This window comes from Triticum dicoccoides, unplaced genomic scaffold (genome assembly GCF_002162155.2).
Source record: "Triticum dicoccoides isolate Atlit2015 ecotype Zavitan unplaced genomic scaffold, WEW_v2.0 scaffold53052, whole genome shotgun sequence".
Taxonomy (NCBI): domain Eukaryota; kingdom Viridiplantae; phylum Streptophyta; class Magnoliopsida; order Poales; family Poaceae; genus Triticum; species Triticum dicoccoides.
The window spans coordinates 158,668-167,106 of NW_021279684.1; positions in this window are offsets into that span (position 1 = coordinate 158,668).

The following is an 8,439-nucleotide window of genomic DNA, read 5'->3' on the forward strand; positions in this document are numbered from 1 at the left end:
ATTATAAGCAAGATTGCCGATGCTCCCTGGCCTGAGGGCTCTTTTCAAGAGGAGTTCAGCTTATGGCAACATGAGTGGCTTTACATCACAGCCCCCAGGGGCACCACATGGGTGGCGCCACCTGCTTTCTGCTTGGTTCCCTCACCACGGCTAGCGTCATGGGTCAATGAAGGGCTTAACTAGGGGCCGTCCAAAGACGTGCCCTTGCTGCAGGGCCGCATTCGAGATCTCCTAGAAAGAGATATTGACTTGGCCGTAGTGGCGTAGGTTATGCTGATTCGCCGCATACTGCCCTACAAACGTCGCCCTCTCCGCCTGTGGGAATTTAATCTAGAGGGACCACGGTTCCTCCAACATTTTATGGGCACGGCACCCGTGGAGATGTACAAATTGTTATTCGGATCACAAGCAAGGTGTCCGGACTTATCCGAGGACGCAGGTCTGAGCTGCAATCGCCCGGATACTCAAGTAAGTAGCCCCGTATTTGGACACGCCATCCGTATTTTTATCATAAAACTGCCCTTAAAAGAGCTATCCTTTGAACAAGAGTGGATAGCGAAAGCAAAGCTTATCAGATGTCCGGCCTGTTGGAAATATGCCCTAGAGGCAATAATAAATTGGTTATTATTATTATATTTTCTTGTTCATGATAATCGTTTATTATCCATGCTATAATTGTATTGAGAGGAAACTCAGATACATGTGTGGGTACATAGACAACACCATGTCCCTAGTAAGCCTCTAATTGACTAGCTCGTTGATCAATAGATGGTTACGGTTTCCTGACCATGGACATTGCATGTCGTTGATAACGGGATCACATCATTAGGACAATGATGTGATGGACAAGACCCAATCCTAAGCCTAGCACAAAGATCGTGCAGTTCCTATGCTAAAGCTTTTCTAATGTCAAGTATCATTTCCTTAGACCATGAGATTGTGCAACTCCCGGATACCGTAGGAATGCTTTGGGTGTACCAAACGTCACAACGTAACTGGGTGGCTACAAAGGTGCACTACAGGTATCTCCGAAAGTGTCTGTTGGGTTGGCACGAATCGAGACTGGGATTTGTCACTCCGTGTAAACGGAGAGGTATCTCTGGGCCCACTCGGTAGGACATCATCATAATGTGCACAATGTGACCAAGGGGTTGATCACGGGATGATGTGTTACGGAACGAGTAAAGAGACTTGCTGGTAACGAGATTGAACAAGGTATCGGGATACCGACGATCGAATCTCGGGCAAGTACAATACCGCTAGACAAAGGGAATTGTATACGGGATCGACTGAGTCCTTGACATCGTGGTTCATCCGATGAGATCATCGTGGAACATGTGGGAGCCAACATGGGTATCTAGATCCCGCTGTTGGTTATTGATCGGAGAACGTCTCGGTCATGTCTGCATGATTCCCGAACCCGTAGGGTCTACACACTTAAGGTTCGATGACGCTAGGGTTATAAAGGAAGTTTGTATGTGGTTACCGAATGTTGTTCGGAGTCCCGTATGAGATCCCGGACGTCACGTGGAGTTCCGGAATGGTCCGGAGGTAAAGATTTATATATGGAAAGTTGTTGTTCGGGTTCCGGAAAAAGTTCGGGATTTTTCGGTAATGTACCGGGAAGCTTCCAGAAGGTTCCGGAGGATTCCGGAGGGGTCCGGAGGTCCGGAAATTGTTCCGCCACGTACAATACAGTAGCATGGGCTGTAGGGGGGCGCCCTAGCCTTAATGGGCCAGGGGCACCAGCCCCCCCAAGGCCCATGCGCATGGGAAGGGGAAAACCCTAAGGGGGAGGGCCTCCACTTGACTTGGGAGGCACTCCTCCCCCCTTGGCCGCCGCCCCCTCCTCAGATTGGATCTGAGGGGGCCGGCCCCCCTCTCCCTTGCCCCTATATATATGTGGGGGGTGGGAGGGCAGCCGCAGCACAAGTTCTGGCGTAGCCCTCCCCCTCTCCCAAGTACTCCTCCTCTCCCGTGGTGCTTGGCGAAGCCCTGCAGGATTGCCACGCTCCTCCATCACCACCACGCTGTTGTGCTTCTGCTGGATGGAGTCTTCCTCAACCTCTCCCTCTCTCCTTGCTGGATCAAGGCATGGGAGACGTCACCGGGCTGTACGTGTGTTGAACGCGGAGGTGCCGTCCGTTCGGCACTAGGATCTCCGGTGATTTGGATCACGACGAGTACGACTCCTTCAACCCCGTTCTCTTGAATGCTTCCGCTTAGGGATCTACAAGGGTATGTAGATGCACTCTCCTTCCCCTCGTTGCTGGTTTCTCCATAGATAGATCTTGGTGACACGTAGGAAAATTTTGAATTTCTGCTACGTTCCCCAACAGTGGCATCATGAGCTAGGTCTGTTGCGTAGATTCTTTGCACGAGTAGAACACAAAGTAGTTGTGGGCGTTGATTTTGTTCAATATGCTTACCGTTACTAGTCCAATCTTTTTTCGACGGTATTGTGGGATGAAGCGGCCCGGACCGACCTTACACGTACACTTACGTGAGACAGGTTCCACCGACTGACATGCACTTGGTGCATAAGGTGGCTAGCGGGTGCCAGTCTCTCCCACTTTAGTCGGAACGGATTCGATGAAAAGGGTCCTTATGAAGGGTAAATAGCAATTGGCATATCACATTGTGGTTTTGCGTAGGTAAGAAACGTTCTTGCTAGTAACCCATAGCAGCCACGTAAAACATGCAAACAACAATTAGAGGACGTCTAACTTGTTTTTGCCGGGTATGCTATGTGATGTGATATGGCCAAGAAGAATGTGATGAATGATATGTGATGTATGAGATTGATCATGTTCTTGTAATAGGATTCACGACTTGTATGTCGATGAGTATGACAACCGGCAGGAGCCATAGGAGTTGTCTTTATTTATTGTATGACCTGCGTGTCATTGAACAACGCCATGTAATTACGTTACTTTATTGCTAACCGATAGCCATAGTAGTAGAAGTAATAAGTTGGTGAGACAACTTCATGGAGACACGATGATGGAGATCATGATGATGGAGATCATGGTGTCATGCCAGTGATGATGATGATCATGGAGCCCCGAAGATGGAGATCAAAAGGAGCAATATGATATTGGCCACATCATGTCACTATTTGATTGCATGTGATGTTTATCATGTTTATGCATCTTATTTGCTTAGAACGACGGTAGTAAATAAGATGATCCCTCATTAAAATTTCAAGAAAGTGTTCCCCCTAACTGTGCACCGTTGCGAAAGTTCGTCGTTTCGAAGCACCACGTGATGATCGGGTGTGATAGATTCTTACGTTCACATACAACGGGTGTAAGCCAGATTTACACACGCGAAACACTTAGGTTGACTTGACGAGCCTAGCATGTACAGACATGGCCTCGGAACACAAGAGACCGAAAGGTCGAGCATGAGTCGTATGGTAGATACGATCAACATGAAGATGATCACCGATGATGACTAGTCCGTCTCACGTGATGATCGGACACGGCCTAGTTGACTCGGATCATGTAATCACTTAGATGACTAGAGGGATGTCTATCTGAGTGGGAGTTCATAAGATGGACTTAATTATCCTGAACATAGTCAAAAGATCTTTGCAAATTATGTCGTAAGCTCGCGCTTTAGTTCCACTGTTTAGATATGTTCCTAGAGAAAATATAGTTGAAAGTTGACAGTAGCGATCATGCGGACAGTAGAAAGCTTATGTCCTTAATGCACAGCTTAGTGTGATGAACCCCAATCATCGTCTGTGGATGTTGCGAACATCGTACATACACGTTTTGATAACTACGTGATAGTTTAGTTAAACGGTTTAGAGTTGAGGCACCAAAGACGTTTTTCGAAACGTCGCGGAACATATGATATGTTTCGAGGGTTGAAATTGGATTTTCAGGCTCGTGCCCACGTCAAGAGGTATAAGACCTCCGACGATTTTCTTAGCCTGCAAACTAAGGGAGAAAATCTCAATCGTTGAGCTTGTGCTCAGATTGTCTGAGTGAAACAATCACTTGAATCAAGTGGGAGTTGATCTTCCAGATGAGATAGTGATATTTCTCCAAAGTCAGTGCCACCAAGCTGCTAGAGCTTCGTGATGAACTATAACATATCAAGGATGGATATGATGATCCTTGAGGTATTCACGATGTTTGACACCGCGAAAGTAGAAATCAAGAGGAAGCATCAATTGTTGATGGTTGGTGAAACCACTAGTTTCAAGAAGGGCAAGAAGGGATACTTCACGAAACGGCAAATCAGCTGCTGCTCCAGTGAAGAAACCCCAAGGTTGAACCTTAACCCGAGACTGAGTGCTTCTGTAATAAGGGGAACAACCACTGGAGCAGAATTACCCTAGATACTTGGTAGATAAGAAGGCTGGAAAGGTCGATAGAAGTATATTGGATATACATTATGTTAATGTGTACTTTACTAGTACTCCTAGTAGCACCAGGGTATTAGATACCGGTTCGGTTACTAAGTGTTAGTAACTCGAAATAAAAGCTACGGAATAAACGGAGACTAGCTAAAGGTGAGCTGACGATACGTGTTGGAAGTGTTTCCAAGGTTGATGTGATCAAGCATCGCACGCTCCCTCTACCATCGAGATTGGTGTTAAACCTAAATAATTGTTATTGGTGTTTGCGTTGAGCATAGACATGATTGGATTATGTCTGTCGCAACACGGTTATTCATTTAAGGAGAATAATGGTTACTCTGTTTATTTGAATAATACCTTCAATGGTCTAGGACCTAAAAGGAATGGTTTATTGAATCTCGATCATAGTGATACACATTTTCATGCCAAAAAGGATATAAGATAGTAATGATAGTACCACTTACTTGTGGCACTGCCATGTAAGTCATATTGGTGTAAAATGCATGATGAAGCTCCAGTTTATTGAATCTCGATCATAGTGATACACATTTTCATGCCAAAAAGGATATAAGATAGTAATGATAGTACCACTTACTTGTGGCACTGCCATGTAAGTCATATTGGTGTAAAACGCATGATGAAGCTCCATGTTGATGGATCTTTGGACTCACTCGTTTTTGAAAAGTTTGAGACATGCAAACCATGTCTATTGGTGTATACGCATGAAGAAACTCCATGCAGATGGATCGTTTGGACTCACTTGATTTTGAATCACTTGAGATATGCAAATCATACCACATAGGCAAGATGACTGAAAAGCCTCGGTTTCACTAAGATGGAACAAGATAGCAATTTGTTGGAAGTAACACACTTTGATGTGTGCAGTCCAATAAGTGCTGAGGCATGCAGTGAATATCGTTATGTTTTACTTCACAGATGATTTAAGTAGATACTGTATATTTACTTGATGAAACACAAGTCACTATTGAAGGGTTCAAGTAATTTCAGAGTGAAGTTGAAGGTCATTGTGACAAGAGGATAAAATGTCTATGATATGATCATAGAGATGAGTATCTGAGTTACGAGCTTTGGCACACAATTAAGACATTGTGGAAATTGTTTCACAATTAATAACGCCTGGAACACCATAGTGTGATGGTGTGTCCGAACATCATAGTTGCACCCTATTGGATATGGTGCGTACCATGATATCTCTTATCGAATTACCACTATCGTTCATGGGTTAGGCATTAGAGACAACCGCACTCACTTTAAATAGGGAACCATGTAATTCCGTTGAGACGACATCGTTTGAACTGTGGTTTGGAGAAACCTAAGTTGTCGTTTCTTAAAGGTTTGGGGCTGCGACGCTTATGTGAAAAGTTTCAGGTTGATAAGCTCGAACCCAAAGCGGATAAAATGCATCTTCATAGGACACCCAAAACAGTTGGGTATACCTCCTAATTCAGATCCGAAAGCAATAGGGATTGTTTCTTGAATCGGGTCCTTTCTCGAGGAAAGGTTTGTCTCGAGAATTGAGTGGGAGGATAGTGGAGACTTGATGAGGTTATTGAACCATCACTTCAACCAGTGTGTAGCAGGGCATAGGAAGTTGTTCCCGTGGCACCTACACCAATTGAAGTGGAAGCTTATGATATTGATCATGAAGCTTCAGATCAAGTCACTACAGAACCTCGTAGGATGACAAGGACGCGTACTGCTTCGGAGTGGTACGGTGATCCTGTCTTAAAGGTCATGTTGCTAGACAACAATGAACCTACGAGCTATGGAGAAGCGATGGTGGGCCCAAATTCTGACAAATGGTTAGGAGCCATGAAATCCGAGATAGGATCCATATATCAGAATAAAGCATGGACTTTGGTGGACTTGACCAATGATCGGCAAGCCATTGAGATAAATGGATCTTTAAGAAGAAGACGGACGTGGACGGTAATTTCACCGTCTATGAAGCTCGACTTGTGGCGAAGAGTTTTTCACAAGTTCAAGGAGTTGACTACGATGAGATTTTCTCATCCGTAGCGATGCTTAAGTCCGTCGGAATCATGTTAGCATTAGCTGCATTTATGAAATCTGGCAGATGGATGTCAAAACGAGTTTCCTTACCAGTTTTCGTAAGGAAAGGTTGTATGTGATACAATCAGAAAGGTTTTGTCGATCCTAAGGATGCTAAAAGGAATGCTAGCTCCAGCGATCCTTCCATGGACTGGAGTAAGCATCTCGGAGTTGGAATATACACTTTGATAAAATGATCAAAGATTTTGGGTTTATACAAAGTTTATGAGAAACTTGTATTTCCAAATAAGTGAGTGGGAGCACTATGGAATTTCTGATGAGTATATGTTGTTGACATATTGTTGATCAGAAATGATGTAGAATTTCTAGAAAGCATATAGGGTTATTTGAAAAGTGTTTTTCAATGGAAAACCTGGATTATGCTACTTGAACAATAAGCATCAAGATCTATAAGATAGATCAAAATGCTTAATAATACTTTCAAATAAGCACATACCTTGACATGATCTTGAAGGTGTTCAAGATGGATCAGTCAAAGAAGGAGTTCTTTCCTGAGTTGTAAGGTATGAAGTTAAGAGTTAAAGCTCGACCACGGCAGAAGAGAGACAAAGGACGAAGGCCGTCCCCTACGCTTCAGACGTAGGCTCTATAGTATGCTATGCTGTGTACCGCCCCGGAAGTGTGCCTTGCCATGAGTCAGTCAAGGGGTACAAGAATGATCCAGGAACGGATCATTGGACAGCGGTCAAAATTATCCTTAGAAGAATAAGGAAATGTTTCTCGATTATGGAGGTGATAAAGAGTTCGGCGTAAAGGGTTACGTCGATGCAAGCTTTAACACCTATCCGAATGACTCTGAGTAGGAAACCGGATACGTATAGTGGAGCAACCATTTGGAATAGCTTCAAGTGGAACGTGGAAGCAGCATTTACAATATGACATAGAGAATTGCAAAGTACATACGGATCTGAATACTGCAGACCCGTTGACTAAAACTTCTCTCACAAGGAAAACATGATCAAACCCCAGAACTCATTGAGTCTTAATCACATGGTGATGTGAACTAGTTTAGTGACACTAGTAAACTCTTTGGATGTTGGTCACATGGCCATGTGACCTATCAGTGTTGATCACATAGCGATGTGAACTAGATTATTGACTCTAGTGCAAGTGGGAGACTGTTGGAAATATGCCCTAGAGGCAATAATAAATTGGTTATTATTATTATATTTCCTTGTTCATGATAATCGTTTATTATCCATGCTATAATTGTATTGATAGGAAACTCAGATACATGTGTGGGTACATAGACAACACCATGTCCCTAGTAAGCCTCTAATTGACTAGCTCGTTGATCAATAGATGGTTACAGTTTCCTGACCATGGACATTGGATGTCGTTGATAACGGGATCACATCATTAGGAGAATGATGCGATGGACAAGACCCAATCCTAAGCCTAGCACAAAGATCGTGTAGTTCGTATGCTAAAGCTTTTCTAATGTCAAGTATCATTTCCTTAGACCATGAGATTGTGCAACTCCCGGATACCGTAGGAATGCTTTGGGTGTACCAAACGTCACAACGTAACTGGGTGGCTATAAAGGTGCACTACAGGTATCTCTGAAAGTGTCTGTTGGGTTGGCACGAATTGAGACTGGGATTTGTCACTCCGTGTAAACGGAGAGGTATCTCTGGGCCCACTCGATAGGACATCATCATAACGTGCACAATGTGACCAAGGGGTTGATCACGGGATGATGTGTTACGGAACGAGTAAAGAGACTTGCTGGTAACGAGATTGAACAAGGTATCGGGATACCGACGATCGAATCTCGGGCAAGTACAATACCGCTAGACAAAGGGAATTTTATACGGGATCGATTGAGTCCTTGACATCGTGGTTCATCCGATGAGATCATTGTGGAACATGTGGGAGCCAACATGGGTATCCATATCCCGCTGTTGGTTATTGACCGGAGAACGTCTCGGTCATGTCTGCTTGATTCCCGAACCCATAGGGTCTACACACTT